Source organism: Sphaerodactylus townsendi, linkage group LG01, assembly GCF_021028975.2.
Source record: "Sphaerodactylus townsendi isolate TG3544 linkage group LG01, MPM_Stown_v2.3, whole genome shotgun sequence".
NCBI lineage: Eukaryota > Metazoa > Chordata > Lepidosauria > Squamata > Sphaerodactylidae > Sphaerodactylus > Sphaerodactylus townsendi.
In genome coordinates this window covers 82,179,829-82,201,111 of record NC_059425.1, presented here as the reverse complement: position 1 = coordinate 82,201,111, position 21,283 = coordinate 82,179,829, and the positions used below count along the sequence as shown (strand labels likewise).

General features: G+C 41.7%; 1 protein-coding gene across 2 annotated transcripts in view; it reads right to left on the bottom strand.

The window, feature by feature from the left end:
• GREM2 (gremlin 2, DAN family BMP antagonist) overlaps positions 1-14,112 on the bottom strand; it is a 50,382-nt gene extending 36,270 nt beyond the window's left edge. For both annotated transcript variants that reach the window (XM_048485553.1, XM_048485542.1), the window contains exon 1: positions 13,883-14,112. The gene's annotated coding sequence lies outside the window, so the exon portion shown is untranslated. The remainder of the gene's footprint in view (positions 1-13,882) is intronic.
• Positions 14,113-21,283: the final 7,171 nt, after the last annotated feature.

Below are 21,283 nucleotides of genomic sequence, written 5' to 3'. Positions count from 1 at the left end.
AATGAACCAAATTTATTTTAGTGGTGCCTTGTGGCCCAGCCCTTCTTGAAAGAAAACTAGCATGTTTCAGCCTCTTTCCCTGATATGCTTGATTTCACTTTCAGAAATACTTTTTACACATGCACCAAAAAATAGTCCCGTTCCATCCCCCACCCCATACACTGTACCATCCTAGGTTTATATTATCTCCAAGGTTTTACCAGAAACACAAGACTTTTGAATCAGGTTTGAGAGCCAGTGTAGCACAGTGGTTAAGAGCAGCAGATTCAAATCTGGAGAATCGGGTTTTATTCCCCACCAACATTTCTTGTAAGCCACATGAGGAAACTCTACCAGGCAGCTCAGTTCCACTCAGTGGAACATCTGTGACGTTCTGCGCAGCACTGACTGATTAGAAAGACTATTGTTCCCCACTGTTCCACCTGAGCAGCAAACTCTGAACCACAATTGTTTCCCCACTCTCCACATGGAGCGTGATGGGAGATCACAGACTAATCATAGTTCTCTTGCAACTCTCTTAGTCCCACCTACTTCATAAGGTATCTGTTGTAGGGAAGGGAAGGAAGCTGACTATAAGCCACTTTAAGACTCCTTAAAGGTAGAAAAAAGTGGAAAATAAAAACCAATTCTTCAGTGGAGTACTAAATTTGGTAGCATGGTGTGACTGGTAAGAGTCAAACAAGAATGCATTGGCTTTCTTCTACTTTATTGTTGCTGTTGCTCTATCCAGGGTCAAAATAATGTTCTTGTTTTATCTCCCACTCCTGCCCTCTAACAGCTGTACTCAAAGGCAGAGAAGCTTTTTGAGCTTTCTATTCTTTATTTGATTTAATATTTCAAAGTATCAAGGGTGTAACAAGGAGAAGGGTAAAGCAATATTAGGCAAAGGTACAAGGGAGTACAGCAGATGGGAGAAGCGAGAGGAGGGGACCAACCTTTACATTAAATTAGGTAAGACAGGCAGTTAAGGAGCAGGGGGTTCCTTCTGCTTTCTGAAAGAAAAATGGGAGGATGTAGGATGAAGGCTAATGCCAATGTAGGATATACACAGACCAAACACACTTCCCTATATAATAATTTTGAACAAACATGATTATGTAGCTGTAGGAGAAGAATTCCAACATAATCAGGCAAAAAGGCATTTTAGTCTTCTGTTTATATAAACCAGTGCTGCAAATGTAATGGAGTGTTACCATTCAGTTTTTAATGGTTTCTCTAAACAGTCAGTGAATTTTAAACTGGGGGACTGGGCATTTTGCAAGCAATTGGTGTCTATATCTACCTTAACAAACAACAACTGAGGAAGTCTCTGTATGATGGGGAAACTACAAGGCAATTCATCCCAATTAGCATCTACAGAAAGTCCTGAAAAGGGCAGTGTTCATTGTGCTCACGCATCCAGCTAAGATGAGCTACCAAACACTGTAAAGACTGGCCACATAGAAGTGTAGAACAGAAAGCTCCCTCATTCTTTTTTGCATGTGTGTTGCCTCTTTAGTTAGGTGCAAGAGAATCTTGATCATGTTCTAAGAGAGTAAACTAAAAGGTATGCATCAAGAATGTCCTATATATGCCTAATTAAAATATTCCTATTTCTTTGATTAAGTTATCTGTGCAGAGAGGTTTTAGCAAGCTAGGTAAACATATTTGAGGTCTGGGTTCTCCTAACAGACATATTTTTAAATAAACTGAATAAGCTGATAGGGAAAGGTGACCTAGACGAGGAAGCAAAGCGTTCGTTATTACTTACGACTCGAGGTACTTCACTGAAGTTCTAAAAGGAAAGGGAATTAAAATATACTCTTACCGATAGAACCTGCATTAGAATTCATTGTTAGAATAAGGGCCAGGAAAAGACTGGTTGCACTTTTGTAGTATTATTCATCCAAAACTTATATCTTTAATTTGCAAAACCCTGCTCCAAATCCATTTTTTCTTCTCCATATATCTATCTCTTCTTTTTCCTGTCTCAAATTAGTCTTTCGTTTTTGTAATTCTTTATAGAAAACTATTTTTTAAAATAATGTACTGCCTGCAGACAGGTATTTCTGCTACGTCGCATTGCTGGTAATTCAGACAGAAGAACCACCCTCATTGTTAAGCAGCTCAAAGTGAAGTGTGAACATTTTGTGTAACATCTGTCCTTCAAAGACTAACCTTGAAAGCATGCACAAGTTGCAATCAAGGCAAAGTCAATACCAAGCCACAACTATGAAAGACCGGGAAAGAGAGTTAACTTCTATAAAATCCTAATCTGTTTTGCTTCCGAGCATAATATGTTAGTAAGTTTCTTCCCAACAAATGGCTTTTGTCTATCCTTAATGAATTGCATCAGCAATGTAAACTTTGTCATCTAACCTATGAATGTCATTTAACCTATGAATCTTTGTCATCTATCCTATGAATGATCTGGTCCAGTTATGGTGTCCTATCTAGCTCCCACATTCCTATGAGGTCACTTCCTTCCACTAAAATTCAAATCTAAATTTCCCAGCTCATATCACTTTTCCCTGCCTTTTTCTTCCACCTTCAATTATATCCACCTATATCCACTTGCATATAGTCAGTATGTTGTCTGAATTCTTTGATCATAAATCTATAACTGGCTATTTTGACCCTGGTGGCCACGTGGAAGACCAAAGAAATGGTGGATGGACAGCATTGCTGAAGACATGCGTGCTGTCAACCTTAACCCTGAAAATGCCCAAAATACAGCTACTTGGCAAAGAACATGTCAGTGCTAATCCCCTCATGGGGAATACAGTCCAAGAAGAAGAACTGCCTACTATTCAGTTACATTCCAGTCATCACCCCTCACCAAGAAAAAACCCTCCCAATATCCTCTTGTGGTGTTTCACAAGGAGAAATACCTACTCTGAAGATCCATAGCAAGACACAACACAACAGCAATCCCATTTCACTCTCAGGCCCTTTCTGCATGGGCTGGAATCACTGATTCTGGCCCGGTAAAACATCGTTTGGGGGGACGCTTCGCACAGGTGGTGCTGCAAAAATGATCCAGCACCGCTCCTTCCCTCCCCAAACGATGTATTCAAACCTCGCTTGGGGAGCGAGGTTTTCAGAATACGCCAGCTTCCACCCGTTGCCGATTGAACGGCAGCGGGTGGAAGCTGGTGTATTCCCTGCGCCGGCCCCAGCTTCTTACTGTGTCCGGGCTTCTGTCGCTCTGAGGAGGCCAGGGGACACGCTTCCTGGCCTCCGGAGCTGCAGCCGGCGCTCTGGCCATGGAGGCGTGTCCCCTGGACTTCTCAGAGCGGCAGAAACCTGGACAAGGTAGGAAGCCGTTTGTGGGGCTGCGCGGCTGTGCGGAGCCTGCTCCGCCAGCTCCGCAGCCCATGGGGCCGTTCGCATGGGGCCGTTCGCAGGTCTGGCATCAGTATGAATCGTGCCGATGCAGCCCTGCTAATCTGGCCGTGCAGAAACGGCCTCAATCCTCAAACAACCTTAAGGGTCTTTGTAGATTATGATTAATTTCTCTTAGTCTCTGTGGTAGATCATACAAGAAACAGACATCTTAGAGCTCCGACCCTCTGGAGTCACTTTAAACTTCTGTTTCTCCCAGTATATCAATGAGTCCACCCTCCAAAGCGGCCATTTCCTCCAAAGGAACTGATCTCTGCAGTCTAAAGATCAACAGTAATTCCAGGAACATTCTAGGCAACCCGCTGAGGTTGGTAAAGCGAAAAGCAGCATCTTTAAGCCTCGAACTACATACTCAGGCAAAATTTACATGTTGCATTTCAATGAAAACAGACTTCTTTCTTTTCAACTCTCATACAACAGACAAAATGTATAAAACATTCTCCATGCAGGAATTACATATTGGAGGTATTTTTACTGGTAAGTGTGAGGGGGAATATTATGACAACTTACACCACAGACTTAACATGTAAACAGGGCCTTAGCAGCTCTTGCTTATCATCCATACTCTCTCTATAAAATGGAACATAAAAATAAAACAGAATGGTTGATTGCTTTCCCAGTAGAATAGAACCTGTAGAATAGAACATGTCTGTAGAACCTGTAGAATAGAACATGTCTGTCCTCTCCAGATTGCTGCTGGGGGTGTTGGCAGAGAAATGGCAGCTTGATTAAAGCCACCTAGTGAGTTCATGGCTGAGCTATGACTTGAATCAGGACCTACCAACTCTTGCTTATCATCCATACTCTCTCTATAAAATGGAACATAAAAATAAAACAGAATGGTTGATTGCTTTCCCAGTATTTAAAGTGCTTGGCAAGGGGGTCCAAGACAAAGCATAGGAAAGAGGGAGCTGTTTCTCCCAGTATATCAATGAGTCCACCCTCCAAAGCGGCCATTTCCTCCAAAGGAACTGATCTCTGCAGTCTAAAGATCAACAGTAATTCCAGGAACATTCTAGGCAACCCGCTGAGGTTGGTAAAGCGAAAAGCAGCATCTTTAAGCCTCGAACTACATACTCAGGCAAAATTTACATGTTGCATTTCAATGAAAACAGACTTCTTTCTTTTCAACTCTCATACAACAGACAAAATGTATAAAACATTCTCCATGCAGGAATTACATATTGGAGGTATTTTTACTGGTAAGTGTGAGGGGGAATATTATGACAACTTACACCACAGACTTAACATGTAAACAGGGCCTTAGCAGCTCTTAAAGTAAACCTGTAGAATAGAACATGTCTGTTCTCTCCAGATTGCTGCTGGGGGTGTTGGCAGAGAAATGGCAGCTTGATTAAAGCCACCTAGTGAGTTCATGGCTGAGCTATGACTTGAATCAGGACCTACCAACTCTTGCTTATCATCCATACTCTCTCTATAAAATGGAACATAAAAATAAAACAGAATGGTTGATTGCTTTCCCAGTATTTAAAGTGCTTGGCAAGGGGGTCCGAGACAAAGCATAGGAAAGAGGGAGCTGGGAGTGGGAAGAAACTTAAGAAAGGAAAGCCGTCTTCCCTCCCTGCCACCTTTCTTTAAAAAAAAAAAAATCACAGCCATAGAGTCAGACACCTCCTATACAGCATTTGTGAACCGGACTTCTGTCTCTGTCTACATTCATTACAATCCCCTCTCTTGACTCTTCTTTCATTTATTTCAATTCCAGTTGATCAACTGGATCTTACAGTTGTTTAAATTGAAGAAAACTCATACAATTTCCAACGCCAGGCAGCATTTCTTCCCATTAGATCTCAAAAAAATGTGAATCGCATGTTCCTCTTTCTTGCATTCATATTACAATTACAATCCTCATTCATCCTTGAAAAAGACCCTCTCTGAAACACCTGGTGTTCTTTTTCTTGGTTGATATGATTAGTTGCTTAATAATTTCTCTTTCAGTCAAGCACTTCAAATGATTGTATTCACCTCCCAAGCCACACATTTTTCTTTTCAACTAGTTGTCTCACACAGAGCATTCCTACAATAGTCAAAGTGTACTTCTGTATGCCTCCCATCCATTACATAAGTTACTGTGTATTACAAGAGCTTACATTACCTTATTCCACAGCTACTCACAGTTGGCTTGAAATGAGATCCATAGCCAGATATTTTAAGATAAGAAAGCTTAAAGGTACACTGGTGTGCCTGCGTCGGGGGTGTGTGTGTGTGTGTGTGTGTAATGTAATGTAAGTCAGCTTTAAACAGCAAAAATAGAAATATATGACCGATGTGCACGAAGTTACTTAATATATTGATTAAAAGTAAATTGGCTTTTAGGATGACCACTGACTGACATTCCATTCCAAACTGAGTTGTCCACCCAAACATTTTTTTATTTCACAAACATAAAATTTATAACTTTGATTGTTGCAGTGATACTGTTTCGTCCAGCTACATGGCAGGTAATTGAGAGGCCCTTAAATATTTGCACAAATGACAATTTGTAGAAGTTGAAATATGTTGTTCTAAATTCCTTCTCTACAGTAGAGTCTGAAATGAGTTCAGGTTTCAGTTAATGGGGAGAAAAGAGTGAAACTGATGGGAGCAAAGATGAATGTGGTACTACAGCAAATCTTCAAACTGTAACTTATGAACTCTGTGAGACACTTTATTTTTCCTGAGAAACTTATCTCACATTTTGCTCTTTAAAAGAGCATTTGTATAGCAGTGTAGCGATATCAAGCCACAAACAGTATAAATGTTGGCTAAAATGTGAAGAATTTGCAAGCATCCTCCTGCAGCTTTGCCTCCCCCATCTCTTGGGAAGCTGTATAAGGACAAAGAATAGAGGTTTTAAAAAGAAAGTTAGTTAAACCTGCAGATTCTGATAGAAATCACACACAAACACACATACTGAGTAGTACAGGAACGATAAAATATCATGGTGTGTTAACCTTTCTTCACGACCCTCATTCAATTTAAATCCCCAGTACAAGTACATTCAAAGCCACCTTTCAAATTTTTGCTTACACACACCAATAGCACACCCAAAAGTGTTCTAAGAGGTATCAAGACGAGAGAGAAGGCTTGGAGAATTTTTAAGACACAGCCCCCCCCCCCCCCCAATTCTCTAAGGGAATACATGTTTCTTTAGCAACAGTTCTGCTTGGAAAGCAACCTTTTCTCCACCTCGTAAATATATGTTTAGTTTGAGAAGTAGCAGTGTGACCTTTACTTTGTGTTTTTAAAAAGTACTCTCACCCGTAGACACTGTCCATTGCATAACTAAACAATCAGCATTAAGCACAACTTCCCAGAACATTTGTTCAAATAGCCAAGTGTGCCAATTTCAGATATGAATCTGAAATACGCTGCTCTCATTGATGCTTCCAGATCAACTTTTCCAAGGGCTTCGAACCTAGTTTCTCTTCTGTAGCAAGAGCCATTGTTTATAACATTGGCACTTTAAACCTTGATCCTGGTCTTCAGCTCCTGAAGTTAAATCATGTCTCTGGAAAGCAACACAATCCATATGATACAGCATTCTGGCTTTTGGGGATCACATACAATGATATGCTGCAAATTGCTTTGACATTGCAAGACCAGACACAGTTGTAAAAGGGTGACTATATCAATTTGTGGGATAAAGTGTGAACATCTAAATAAATTAATTGTCCCAATACTACTGGACAGTGTCCCCTCAAGTACAATATGTATTTATCAGTTTCCTACTGAGCATAGCTTGTCTTTCAGGTTCTTTTAATCCTATCACAGTAAACATATGGAAAAATTCTGGCAAATAATAACATCCCCCTTTTACAAATAGTTTTTGCTTGTAAAATGGTGGGAATGTCTAGAACAGGGTTTTTTTGCCTTTGAAAATCATGTCTATAATATTTCCCAATGAACCTTCAAAGCTTAAAATGCAACTTCGTTACAAACCAAAGAAACAAGCTTGTTTTCATAAGTGGATTTTGATTACTTGTGATAAAAATTTCTGCATACAGCCCTTAGCCAACAGATAACTGACTTCACTGGATCTACTCTGAGGTAAGTGATACTGAGTTCACAGTCTAGACCAGATGGTAACAAAAGGTAGTATACAGAGATATCACTGCTCTCACTGCTTAAATACAGATTTGCATAGTTGTTGCATTTGCAGCATTCCCTGATCATATCTTCCCCCATAATTGAATATCTTCCATCAAAGAAGAGAAACAGGGAACAGGCATGTTTATGTGGATGATTATGAGTGAGTGACAGACAGAGATCCCATTCCAGCATGAAGACTCTGCTCTCAAAAATGACACTAACACACTCCCCAGCTTTCTTCTGTCACAAGGCCGGAAGATTAATCATTTCTGCAACGCTACTCCTTGACCACACAAGCTATTGAGCCCAAATCACATGAGCCCTGTTAATGAAGAAAGGATGTCACTCCTCTCACTTAGTCACAAGTTGTTTCAGAAACTTAATAAAAGCACATTTAGTATGGCTTCTCTGTATTGTGCAACAATGGGATAGGGAGTGTTTTAGGTGACACAAGTGAATTATTCATTCCTCCCTGCAGCAAATCTGGAATGATTCAGTTGCTTCATCTCTCCATTACTGAAAATGTTACATACTTCATCCCCACCGTTCCATTGTGGAATTCTAAGAGTGAGACCTGGAGAAAAATATCCTATCCACTTAACAGAGGATTAATGTGTAAAAATGTTCAGCTGAAATTTCTCATGGCATGGAGGTACCAAACATCACAAGATAAATAACAACACATTCAACCTCTATTAAAGGGACTGAGACTGCTGAGCTTGCACGCATTCATTTTTGTATTGGTTTAATTTGTATACTGTTGGATAAACTCTGCCCTCATATTTCTAGCTGCCAGATCCAAACAATTGGAGGGCTCCTGCTCCTTTAAGAACTTCACTGAGCACAGGAATTGCGGCTTTTCCATCAGAGTGATGATAGGACATATGCCTGTTATGGATTTTTTTCATCTTCTCTGAAAATCTTAAATTCACAGGAGCTACAGACATGGTAAACCCTGTTAACTACACTTTGTTACAGCTAGCTTGTTCAATAATTAGAAGACTGGAACTTCAAGTATTTCATTGTCAAAAGCTACAATTCTATTTGGAAGTAAGACACCTGAACTCAGTGGGGTTACTTCTGAGTAACACCCATAGGACTGGGCAGAGATATGGACATTGATTGGGAGTAAATACTATTCAATTCAGTGGGTCTTACTTCCAAGTGAGCACAGGCAGGATTAGGCCATAATAAACCTATGAACATACAACAATATTCCAACTGCTGGACCACAAAGGCCATGTTTTGTGTCTCAGTAATGTCTGTAGCTATGCCATTTTCATTGCACTTCACACGGTATCCTGTAAAAACTGAAATGAGAGACATCATCAGCAATGCAGCAAAAGATGTCAATAAGTTTGAATTCAATTATGACACCATCATTCCATGCCTGGGAAAGTATCAGAAGGCTTTTGAAACAGAGGGTTGTTGGGGGTTTTTAAGTACAGTGATTATTACTATGTATTGCACACAGGGCTGCCATAGAGGACGATGTGAAACTTTATTTTGATTTGGAATATGGCAACCCAAGAACTGCTAAATCTAGCACATTTCACCAGTACTGAAAAATCCCTCACTGGCTCACCCTGTCCTCCTAGACTCAGTTCAGTGTGCTTGCCCTACAGTCTTTAAAGCCCTAAGTGGCTTGGGGCATTGAAAAGGGCAGTCTGTTCCATATGAACTTGTCCTTTGAAAACTGGAAGGTGGCAATTACAAATAAGGCTTTTGTGAAGAACCCTCCGCATACACTTTCAGAATCCTGTTTCCAAAGTCATTCACCTGGTACCAACTTAGCGGTCATTTAGATGTCATATTAAGACCTGTCTGTGCTCCTGGGCATTTGGGTGATGACTCTTTAATACTCCTTGTTCTTTTTTAATCCATATTTTAAATCTTTGTTATTGTGCATTTTATGCTATGTATATGGTTTGTCTCTGCATGCAGTTATTTAATTTTTGAAAGCCATTGTGAAGATCTTAAAAGAAGCAAGATGGGAGATAAGGTGGTTCGATAAGTAAAATAAATAAATTATTTATTTATTTATTAGACTTTTATACCGCTCCATCCCCGAAGGGCTCCGGGCGGTGTACAGCAAATAGTCCCATACAAAAGAAAACAGCTAAAACCTTTAAAAGCAGCGATAAAAATAAAGACTGATCATAATAACTAAGATGAATAAAGTGGCGTCCAGTTACCCCATCTCTAAATCCTCTCTCACAAGGGAGAAACGGCAAATCCCAAGATGGCAGGGGGCACCATCAGCGGCTGGTTCCTCCAAAGGCCCAGCGGAACAACTCCGTCTTGCAGGCCCTGCGGAATTCAGTAAGATCCCGCAGGGCCCGGACAGCTGGTGGGAGAGCGTTCCACCAGGCCGGGGCCAGAGTCATAAAGGCCCTGGCCAGCGTGGAGGCCAGCCGTATCATCAAGGGGCCAGGGACCACCAATAAGTTGGCCTCCACTGAACGGAGAGGCCGTGCCGGGACATATGGGGTGATGCGGTCTCGAAGATACAAGGTCATACAATTAGTCATACAAGCATTCATGCAGGTCTGCAGAAAACATATCAAGACAACCTACTCCCAGAAGAAATACATTTCTTTTCAGTTTCATTAGGTATGAGATAGAGACTGCTACCATTCTGATTTTACAAAGGAGAAACTAACACCGACTCCTCTGCATAAACCCACAATCCCTAAGCTGAGATTTGCACTGGGTTCTCCAATGTCCAGGCTCAACATTCACTCAGTGGGTCAGCAGACTCCAGGGAACAGAACTGCAGATATAAGCAACATTCACTTTCACAGCATGCAGATCTGTGTTGAGCCAAATGACAGGCAAAATGCAGGCCAGCATCCTGAATGACAGAACTCCCCAGAATGAGGCAGACAAATTCACAGGATTTGTCTTGAGTTTCCTCCAGATCTGCTAGCTAAAGCAAAGAGGAGCCACTGAGAATCTCCCTAGAGTATTTAACTATTTTTATTGCTGATGTGTATTTTTTTTTTTGTAAACCACAGAACAGAATAGGGGAGAAATTTCTGGATTCTTTCTTTGGATCCTCACATCTTTAGTGACTGTCAACCACTATTTATCAGATCTGCAGCTAACATTTCTAGTTTATTTTCCTTTTCAGTACTTTCCATCTGGTACAGCAGGAGCTAACTACCCAATATACATCTGTCCAATGATCACAGATTTCAAGTGTCAGAGCCAACAGAATAGTGACTGCGTAGGTTTTTATAAAACATGACAAGACAAGCCCTGGTAGCTGAGGGCTGGGCCATAAAGCACTCTAATACTATAACCATCTGCAGGATGAGACCCATGAAAGTGCCTGGAATTTGTGCTCCTTCCTCTTTCACCAAGGGACAGAAGGCAAGATGAAGGTGCCCACATCTGAACTTGGCCCACCCGTATGATTTATACCCTCTGATGAAGGTGTGGAGAGATTTCATGACTACAAGACTATTTGTGTTGGCTTCTTTTTAGCCTCTGAGAGAAAGTTGGGATGATGGGGGGTGCTACAAAACTTGCCCTTAGACTTCATTCTGTATACAGTATTCCAAAACGTGGACCACTCCTGAGCAAGCCAAGCCATATATCAAGTTAGACTATTAATATAATTGACAATTCATATTTACAAATTATAATTGCTTATTTGCCCTTCCATTTTTTCATGATAATAATTCAAGATGTCATGCGACTGTGAAGAAGTAACTCTCTATTTCAACAATCAGGATAGAATCCACTTTACCAATCCCTTTTTTTTTTTAGCATACTAGGAACATTTATTCAAATATACAGAACTGGTAAGGTTTCCTTGAAGTAACTCCTCCTGAAAGGTTCATCAGATTTTCATTAAAACTGGAGGTACTCAAGCTACTCAAGTAAGATTTCATTGTCTTCTTAAGCGTTCATCAAATTCTGTTATCTTAATTTGGAACAATGTAAACTCAACAGAAAAAACTATCTCCTCTATGAAGAAAAAGAGACTGAGGGTTGTTTTCAATATAACGGAGATAATGAATACATAGTTATTGAAAAACAATCACCCCTTGGAACAGGATTCTGTCAGGTCCTAATGACAAATACAGTACTCAAAAGGATGCAGAAAGGTACAATCTCAATCATTCTTTCCATATGGAGGGACACACGGGACTCCTTTCAAAATGTTACCCATGAGCACAAAAATTATGGAGGAAGCATACCAGTTTGATATTAACATCAAAACCCATTTTATCTCACCCATTTAATTTTCAGTTAAAGCTGCCATCTTCTTGGTCAAATTTGGCTCACGCTCTTCCACAAATTTTGGGACATCTAACTGTTTAAAATTAATCTTAATTAGGCTTTCTATCTATTTTAACAATACTTAATTGCTACTAACATTCAGTTGATTGGGGCTTTTTTAAAAAAAATCCTTTTCACTGAAGTCAACCGCATATATTTTCAAAGGTGCATAAGTAACACATCAGTAGGATTCATGAACTTGTGTTCATGCAATTCTAATCTTGTTAATTTTTGAACCAGTTTCCCCTAAATCCATCTGGACTTGCAACTTCACTTTGGAGTAGTTCTTGCACAGGAATTACTTCTCCCCAAACATTGCACAGATCAGGCAAGTTATTTGTATTTCAAGTAATCAAGGTTCATTGGGTCTGTAAATTAGGAAAAGATGCTAGAACCAATCATTTTTTTCAGTGATATGTGATTTTTTTTAACTTTTAGCTTTGCACTGGACAGAAGAGGACACACTGAAAAATAAGTATGAACATTACACAAAATAAAGCTTGCTTGCCTTGCATACCAAAGATTTAAACAATATTTGTTTCTCACCCTTACCCAGTAGTTAAAAAAAAAATAAATCCAGCCAGGAAACACAGTAGCTGCATTGTACTTGTGGTGGTGGGAAGTCAGAGAACCTGAACTGATGTTAGATTTCATAGTGAATTAGCATGCAGTAGTAGCACTTATGTGGCCTGATATGCAAAGTGCTAATTAAGGCACTGCAAGTGGATCATGCACCTGTTGCTGTTTTATTCAGGAGGCAGTGTTTGGATTCCTGTTGATTTACATCAAAAACCATTTTCTATGGTGATTTGAACTGGATGGAATTCAGGTTCAATTTACAGTATTCAAAAGGCTTTTAAAGTGAGTGCTTTTCAACATTTTAGTTCTCCCCTACCTTTTCCTAAGAATGTTGTCCTCTCTGAAATAAAGAAAACTATGGCTTTTAGTTTACAAATTTTGTCCTAAAAAATCCCCTACAGAAAATTACATAACCACTTTCACAACACTGCTCTAAAAATAGAAATCTTTGCAGTTTTTGGAAGATCCACAACATCAATTTTAAAATACTTTACATGAATGGGTAAATATTTGATTCCATGTACAAAGAATGCTCCCTGTATCAAATGTACCTCTAGTTACACTTGTCCAAAATACATAAAAGAAGGATTTATGTTTTGAACTTAGATTGTGAAAAATAGTGCCATATGCTGATGATTCAGAAAAAAATCAACCCCACAAACTATGGGTTGGGGGAGAGAGAGCTACGCATGATGTTAATTTCTGATAGCTCTGATTTGTCTAGCTAAGCCCTTATTTTTCATATGCGAACATAAGATGTAAAAAAGTGGTCATTTTAATAGAGTTGCATATGCTTCCAATGAACTCTTCAGTTAAAACCAGTTGGCGATATATACGTGTTATGTGACTTCATGAAAACACAAAGATAAGACTATAGAGAGGTGCACACTGGTATGTAATTCAAAGTATACACATGGCCCAAAAACAAGGCTTGGGGGTACAGAAGGATTTCAGAGGAGTCTTTCACACCCCTCAGGGCTCAGATATTTTCAGCTGTAATCCTAAATACACTTGGGAAATTAATGAAATTAAACACAAGCAGAATTGGGCTTTACCAGCTGATTTCATCCAAGTAAGCCTGTTTGCATATGCAAAGTGCAACCTGAAAGGGGGTGAAGTCCCAGGGAGCAGGAGTTAACCTTGGGGCTGGTTTCTAAGGACACTTTAAATCCTGTCTGACCACTTTGAAGAATATGCATCGGACAGTATTAAAAACTCCAATTTACTTATTATTATGGAGACATATGCTCTATCGGCAACTATAAGCTATTTCGGATAGTCCAGCCGAGAAGGAGGGCACAAACAATCGAATGTGTAAAACCAGCTTTTTCTCCCATTGCCAATCTTTCACCCTAGGAGGTGAAGGGAGCCCGGAAACAATTTTGCTTTCCTTCCCTCCCCCCCCCCTTTTTTTCAAAAGGTGGAAATAAGGCAAACTCCTTCTCAAAGAAACCAGAAGACACCTCCACGCCCTATTCCCGTATAAATACCTATTTCTAAAGTGATGAGATCAGCCCCAAAGGATGGGCTGGATTACCTGCAAACAGCCGAGGCGGCTCCCTCCTATCTCGGGGTTTATTTATTCCAGCGCCGCAACTGGAGTGAGTGAGCTGTGCCAGGGCTCCTGCCGCTGTTCCCGCCGCTGCCCATAAGCGCTCTGCAGCAGCCTCGCGCCGCCTGTGCAAGGAGCTCCGACCAGTCTGGCGGGGCGAGGGGGGGGGGGGAGCGAGGAGCGAAGACCCGTCGGAGGAGCGGCTCGGCTCTGGCTCCTCTCGGTCACCGCACGGGGCTATAATCGTAGTCCGCGCTTTCTATTGGCTCTGATCGACAAACAAACCCCGCTCGCCTCTCGCACTTCAAGACGTCGCCCCCTCCCTGCCGCCGCTCCACCGTCTTCTCATCTGGGGCACAAACGGAGAGCTGGCAGCGTTGCGCGCAGGTCGGATTTTCTCTGTGTTCCGTTCAGCTTTTAAAACTCGCACCTGAACGCTTGTTCGTCGGGGGGGGGGGGGGATCATCTCCTTTACCTAGGTGGGAAGCCAGAAAGTGTCGCCTTTTCATTAGAGGTCTCCGTTTCAAATCACGTTTCCCTCGGGTTGAGAGAGGCAAAATGTGTGGATTGTAACGGTCCAAAATGGTAGCACTCTTCCCTAAAAGAAAGGGAGCACGGTCACGGAAATTAGGATGAAATATTTTTTGAAATTATTATTTATTAAATTTGTGAGGCGTGTAGCCAGCGTGTGTGTTTAAATTATGTAGCTTGAATCTATTATTTGTGTCTTCTCAGACACCAATTTCCTTTATTCATTATTCCAAACCGTTTATATTTATGATTTTATTCACCCTTAATGTTCAAAAGTAACTTTTAATTCCAAATGTATTGCAGTAGCAGAGACAAACCTTTCACCTAGCATAATAGTTTGCTTCCACAAGGCGTCTTTTGAAATCATTCCTGTATGGATAAAACCATTACATGTTCTTGTTTGAAAATTAATCTGACTAGATCGGACAAGAATTCAGAATCATGGTGATGACGCTTTCCTTTCTGACCAAAGGTATTATGTCCATGGGAATCTTTTATATGTACTCTTTGTAATTACTGTTTTCTTATTTCTGTTTGTCATCAGAGCGGTAGTCGTGATAGAAAGAAAAGTTGTCTGCAACTGAACAAAGGATAGAGGTAGAAACTATGTAAAACAGATGTATAGGCCTAGGATAGCTGTACAGTAAGAAAGAGCATTCAGTCAGGCTCATTACCTGAGGATGGTCTAAAATGGTTCCACCAAAAAGTTTTGCAGGCAAGACACCAACAGAGGTGGTTTGCTATTGCCTTCCTCTACATAACAACTCATACATTCCTTAGTTCAAATATTGACCAAATCTGTCCCTACTTCTGAGATCAGGCTAGCCTGGGATGAAATCACAAATAACATGTCCTAAAATAGGGAGTCCCATACTCCTGTGCAAGTCGTCACTTGAGGTCGCTATAATCAAACATTTGTAAACCAGCCCAACTTTACTCCTGAATGCTATTATGTGTTATAACAATAACATATATGCTCATGAATGGAGATGGGTGTGTGTAGTTAATGTGCTCTTTCTGCACAAATTCAGCATCACTCACTATCACTGTGTAAGGGTCTGTTACCCTAGTCAATAACAAGTCTCGAGAGTGGTTCAAGAACTTTATTAGAACTGTGTCCGCCCAACAGCCAGATAGCCGAAACTGGGGTTTGGCTCTCTGTCCCCTGGTATATACCTGAAGGTTACAGTTTGACTCAGTCCAGTATCCCCCACCTTCGCATTCCCATAATATCAGCATGTAAAGGGACAGTGAGAAAAAAAACATTGTTTTTGGGACAGACAGGTTACTCTCTTAAGAAGGCCGATAAGGAGAAACCATTTAAGCACTATTGCTAGTTACTTGCGAGCGAAGGAAAGAGGAGCCATGGCCTTGGGCGATGGTAATAGCTGGGTCATCTGCATCGAGGCTGTGTACATGCGAACTGCCATGCCAAGTATGGTGCAGGCCTGACATTCTGCTCCCCTTAAGGCCCCCTCCCTCCTGGGCGATCGGGGTGTGCTTTGTGCAAAGCCTTCATTAAACACGGGGCGCGTACGTGTGAGTGACCCATTCGTTGAAACCAGGGGGTAGATTAGTCCAAGCCACTAGGTACTGGAGATGACCACAGTGCAGACAGGAGTCCAGGATGTTGGCAACTTCGTGATGCAGTTCGCCCTTCACCAGGTGGGGCTCCGGCGGTTGTGGGGTGGGGTGCCACTTGTCACCCAGAGCACTTTCTTGAGGAAGCTAGAATAAAAAACGGTGTACACCTCATACGTTTTTTGGGAGTTCAAGCTCCATTGCCATTGGATTGATCACCCATATAACTTTGAAAGGGCCAATGAACTTATGTCCCAATTTGCGGGTGCCTGGCACCCCCCTCAAGTTTTTGGCGGAGATGCATGCGTGGTCCCTCACTGCATAGGATACCGGGCGGCACTTGTGGTCGGCATGCTTTTTATAGTCCTCCTCAGCCTTCCACAGGGCCTCCTGTACTGATTTCCAGGAGGTTTGGATGGATGCCACCCATTCCTGGAGATTTCCCGGCTTGGGCGGGAGGTCTCCTGTCAAGGGGAATGGTTTGCTCTCTTACCCGTAGACTACGTGAAAAGGGCTTTTGCCCGTGCTGGAGTGCATGGTGTTGTTGTAGGTGAACACTGTGAATGGTAGCAGGTCCACCCAGTTGTCGTGGTGGTTGATGTAGCAGCATAGATATTTCTCTAGGACCCCATTGGTGCATTCGGTTTGGCCATCTGTTGCGGCATGGTAAGCCGAAGACAGGCCTTGTTCAACACCCAACAGCTTCAGGAACTGCCTTCAGAACCTGGAAACAAATTGGCTGCCTCAGTCTGATATTATTTTACACAGGGTGGCATGGAGGCGGTAGACATGCTGTATGAACAGTTTGGCCAGCTTCTGAGCTGACAGGATGCCACCACAAGGAACAAAGTGAGCCTACTTGGAAAACAGGTCTACCACCACCCAGATGACAGTCTTACCCCTGCTAGAGGGGAGGTCCGTAATGAAGTCCATGGAGATTACTTGCCATGGGGCCTCTGGGGTGGGTAGCGGCTGCAACATTCCAGGTTGTTTCCCTAGGACATGTTTCGCCATCGCACACGTGGGGCACCCCTTCCCATAGGCTTTGACGTCTTTACGGTGCAATGGCCACCAGAACTGGCGGCAGGCTAGATGGAGCATTTTAATGAAGCCAATGTGACCTTCTGATTTAACATCATGGCAACCAACAAGACCTTGGACCTGAGGGATTCAGGGATGTAGAGTTTGACCCCTTCCACCATAACCCCCGGTCTTCGAGAGCCCCCACTTTTTTTCTTCTGCAGAGAGAGTTTGAGTGAGAGCTTTCAGTTCCTCCTCCAGGGGGTGGGGAAGCAGGGGCTTGGGGAAGCAGGGGCTTGGGCGAGCCTTGAGCAACACCCTTGGCTTTACTGCAGGTGACCACTTGGAGGCCAGTTAAGAGGGCATGAAAATGAGGGGCGGCCGAGGGCGTCTCCCTGTCCGGGGAGACAGGACAGGGCATCTGCGAGACAGTAACGTTTGTCCAGGAAAAAATGGAGGGTGAAGTCAAAGCGTGAGAAAAAGTCTGCCCAGTGGATCTGCTTTGCATTCAGTTTGCTTGGGGTTTTGAGCGTGGCTAGGTTTTTGTGGTCCGTCCAAACTTCGAATGGGTGTTGGGCGCCTTCTAGCCAATGGCGCCAAACTGATAAGGCTTTTTTGATAGCTGCAGTTTCCTTGTCGCCCACAGTCCAATTTAACTTGGACCCACTAAATTTTTTGGAGAGAAAAGCACAAGTGTGGAGCCTCCCATCGACCCCCTGCTGGAGGAGGATGGCTCCCACAGCTACGTCGGAGGCATTTACATGGACTACGAAAGGCTTGGATGGGTTGGCGTGACGGAGAAAGGGGTCAGAAGTGAAGAGATTTTGAAAAGCTGATTGTCAAGCCAGAGTCCAATTGAGGGGAGCGCCGGGTTTGGTCGTCCCCAGGGCTGCCCCTTTGGTCCGGAGCAGGTGCATGAGGGGAAAGGCTCTCTCTGCAAAGTTGAGGATGAAATCTCTGTAAAAATTTGCAAACCCAAGGAACTATTGGAATTGTTTGTGGGTTCGTGGGGCTTGCCAATCCACTACAGCCTTAACCTTGGCCAGATCCATCTCAACTCCTTGGGCAGAAATGCGATAGCCCAAGAAGTCGAGTTTGGACTTGTGGTACTCACATTTAGACAGTTTGACATACCGTTCATTCTCTTGCAATCTCTTTAACACTTCACTGACCAAACGAATATGGTCCTGCTCATTTTCAGAGTATATTAACACATTATCCAAGTAAACCACCCACCCCCTTTATACAACAGATAATGCATTTGGGTGCTGTGTGGTTTCCGGGCTGTATGGCCGTGTTCTAGCAGCATTCTCTCCTGACGTTTCGCCTGCATCTGTGGCTGGCATCTTCAGAGGATCTTCAGAGGATCTTCAGAGATAATGCAATATTTGTATTTGAGCTAACTTAATTATATTGTGTTCTTGTTGTGTTATCTAGAACTAATAAATTATAGGCATCATAATTTCTTTTCCACTAACCTCTCCTTTCATCATTGCAAGTATGATATACTGTAAATGTTTTCCTAATTTAGCCTGACTTCCTTTTCCCTACCTTTGATTTATTTTTCGTGCCTGTCCATTTTAATAGCTTTCAATATGCCTCTTTTACTTATGTCCGCTCAACTGAATATTTAATCTTTTCCTTTATAAATATAATGACCTTCCACAGGTTATTGTAATCCTATTAGCAACATGGGGTATTTTAAAGTCACTTGACTTTGTAAATAATTTGATTTACTCCATTATCTGGCTTACTTGGGGCCTGCAAATGGGCAAAATCAACAGCTGCCTATACACATGTATTCTCAGTATTGCTCTCCCCCCACCCCCCACCCCATCTTGCTGCCCAATCGAGAATGGCTTGCCTGAAGAAGTCAAGGAAGCTCCCACATTTGGCTATGTAAAACAGAAGCAAGGGGGCTTTTTTAAAACAAAGGAATGCTTCAGGAAGACATTTCGATAAAGGGAAGAGGACTGTGGACTATACTACCAATATGTATTACCTATGGCTGTATGCTTTTTATCTTGTTCTTGCTGGACTGTATTTCTACTTGCGTAATATCTCTTGCTTTGTTCTGTTTAATACTTATGTCTTGTTTCAGATTTCTGCAGTCCTTGTTCTATTACATTGTTTACTAGATGTCTCCTCATTTTATTGATTGTACTGACTAACATTATGCAATCCCCATTGAGAAAGGTAGACAGTAAATAATATGCATACATAATAACTAAATATGATTTCTTTCTTTTTAATAAATTACATTACCTTAAAGTATTCACAGAGAGGAGAACACTGTAAACTGCTTTGGGCACTACTGGGGGAAAGGCAAATGAAACAAACAAACAAAATGCCTGGTTTGCCTAGCTTTCCAATGTCATCACTTAGGTACCAGGTGAACTCAGTCCTGTTCCCTTGAGCTTTAAAACATCTAAAGGAATATGGCTGTCCAATCCAGATCTTTATGCCATACCCTCCACTCCCATAAATGTATGCATACTAGAACTGAGACTTATGCATACTAGAACTATGGAATCCTAGTTCAGAAACCACCAATTCTATCACTAGGAAGTAGGCACAGAACCTCACTGTGGAAATTTTGCTTTTGTTATCACACTGTACTTCACATCGTCATGCATGTATCATCAAGGAAAGATTTATACTAGGGGTGAGCACCGATAATTTTAATCAGAAAGTTTAGAGTTTGGGCTTTGAAAACCTAGAAATTTTCAGTAAAGGATTTTTACCTTTTTTGTTTGTTTTAAAAACTCAAGCCTGAAAATTTTCAGTTCTTTTCTCCATGGCTTTTCAAGTCCAGGTGGACTTGAGAAGCTGCAACAGGGAGAACTGCAACTGAATGCTTTGCTGGGCTGAAGCAAGCATAGCATTCAGTTATCTCCCCACACACCCCAACACACACCCTGACTGCTGCAGTTTCCCAAGCCCCAGGGTACTTGGAAAGTGGTGGTGGTGGTAAGAACTGAACCCTGTGTGGGCTTTATTTACTCTCAGGCACCCTGAGAAGAGGGCTGCTCTAGAACTTTTCCTTTCTGTTTTTTGTTTAATTTGCAGAGGATTTCTAATATTGGGAAGCATTAATATTGGGGAGCATTCCCAACCTTAAGTAGCCTTTCTCTAGTCAAATATTATTGTAGGGAGGAAAATTTCTCTTTCCTTACTTTTTCACATGTAGCCGCTGATTCCTCTTATTCTATTTTTTTCTCTTTTAAAAGAGAAATTTGTGTTTCATTTCTCTGTGCCCTGGAAGAAGTATGGGAAGGTAAGGGGGAGATATTGCCTGAGCATCTACTGAGTGAAATTCTGAATTTTTACAGAACCTCCTTTCCTGCCTCTTGTTCCTCTTAGTTTAATCAAAACTGAATTGATTAGAAAGTGACTCCAAATTCCTACAACAATAACAAACAACTGATTATTGGATTTCAGGGAGAAATGGGAATTAAGAGGAATTAAGAGCCCCCCCCCCCTCTGTTCCATTATGCTACCACATTTAGAGGCATGTGTAGATCAGACCTATAACAGCTGGTCTGAAGAAGGCACTCCAGAGTAGTCAGAAGCTACATATGGAGTGCAGAAGGCTAATCAGTCAAGAATGCAAAGGGCCCACACTGGCTCCAATTGCATATTTTCACTTCTCTGGGCTGTCCAAAAAAGGTTTCAGCAACTATTTCTATTAATTGACTACCATTCCCAGCATGTTACCCCTGGGAAAACAGCCTTGTTTCTGCAAATGATGAAGATGTAACCAGGAAATGCAAGAAAATGGGTTTGGGAAAGGAAGAAGATAAAACTAGTAAGGGAGAATAGGCAAAGCAGAACAAATTATGAACAGTATTGTTTGTCATAATTGCAAAGGACTCTAGAGTGACAAGAGTCCCATGACAGCTTTACAAAATATTGACCACATCTGGTAGTGCTTTAATAGATACAACAAAAGGACTGGGAAATAGTAATACCACCAATAATGCAGCTCATACTAGTAGATTACTTACAGTGGAATCCTAAGAGTACATTTGTGGGAGCAAGCCACATTTAATTAAGTGGGATTTACCTATGCGTATATCAGTTTAGGATTGGTCCCTTAAGCATGAAGGATACAAGCAAGGCTAAATATACTTTTTAAGCAGCACAGGATAAAACTTGAATGCATGTTGAACTCCCCCCAAACTTACCCCTGGTTCACTTTGACTAGCTTGTATACCAAGGGGTCAGATCCTATTACTGATATTGATACAGTTT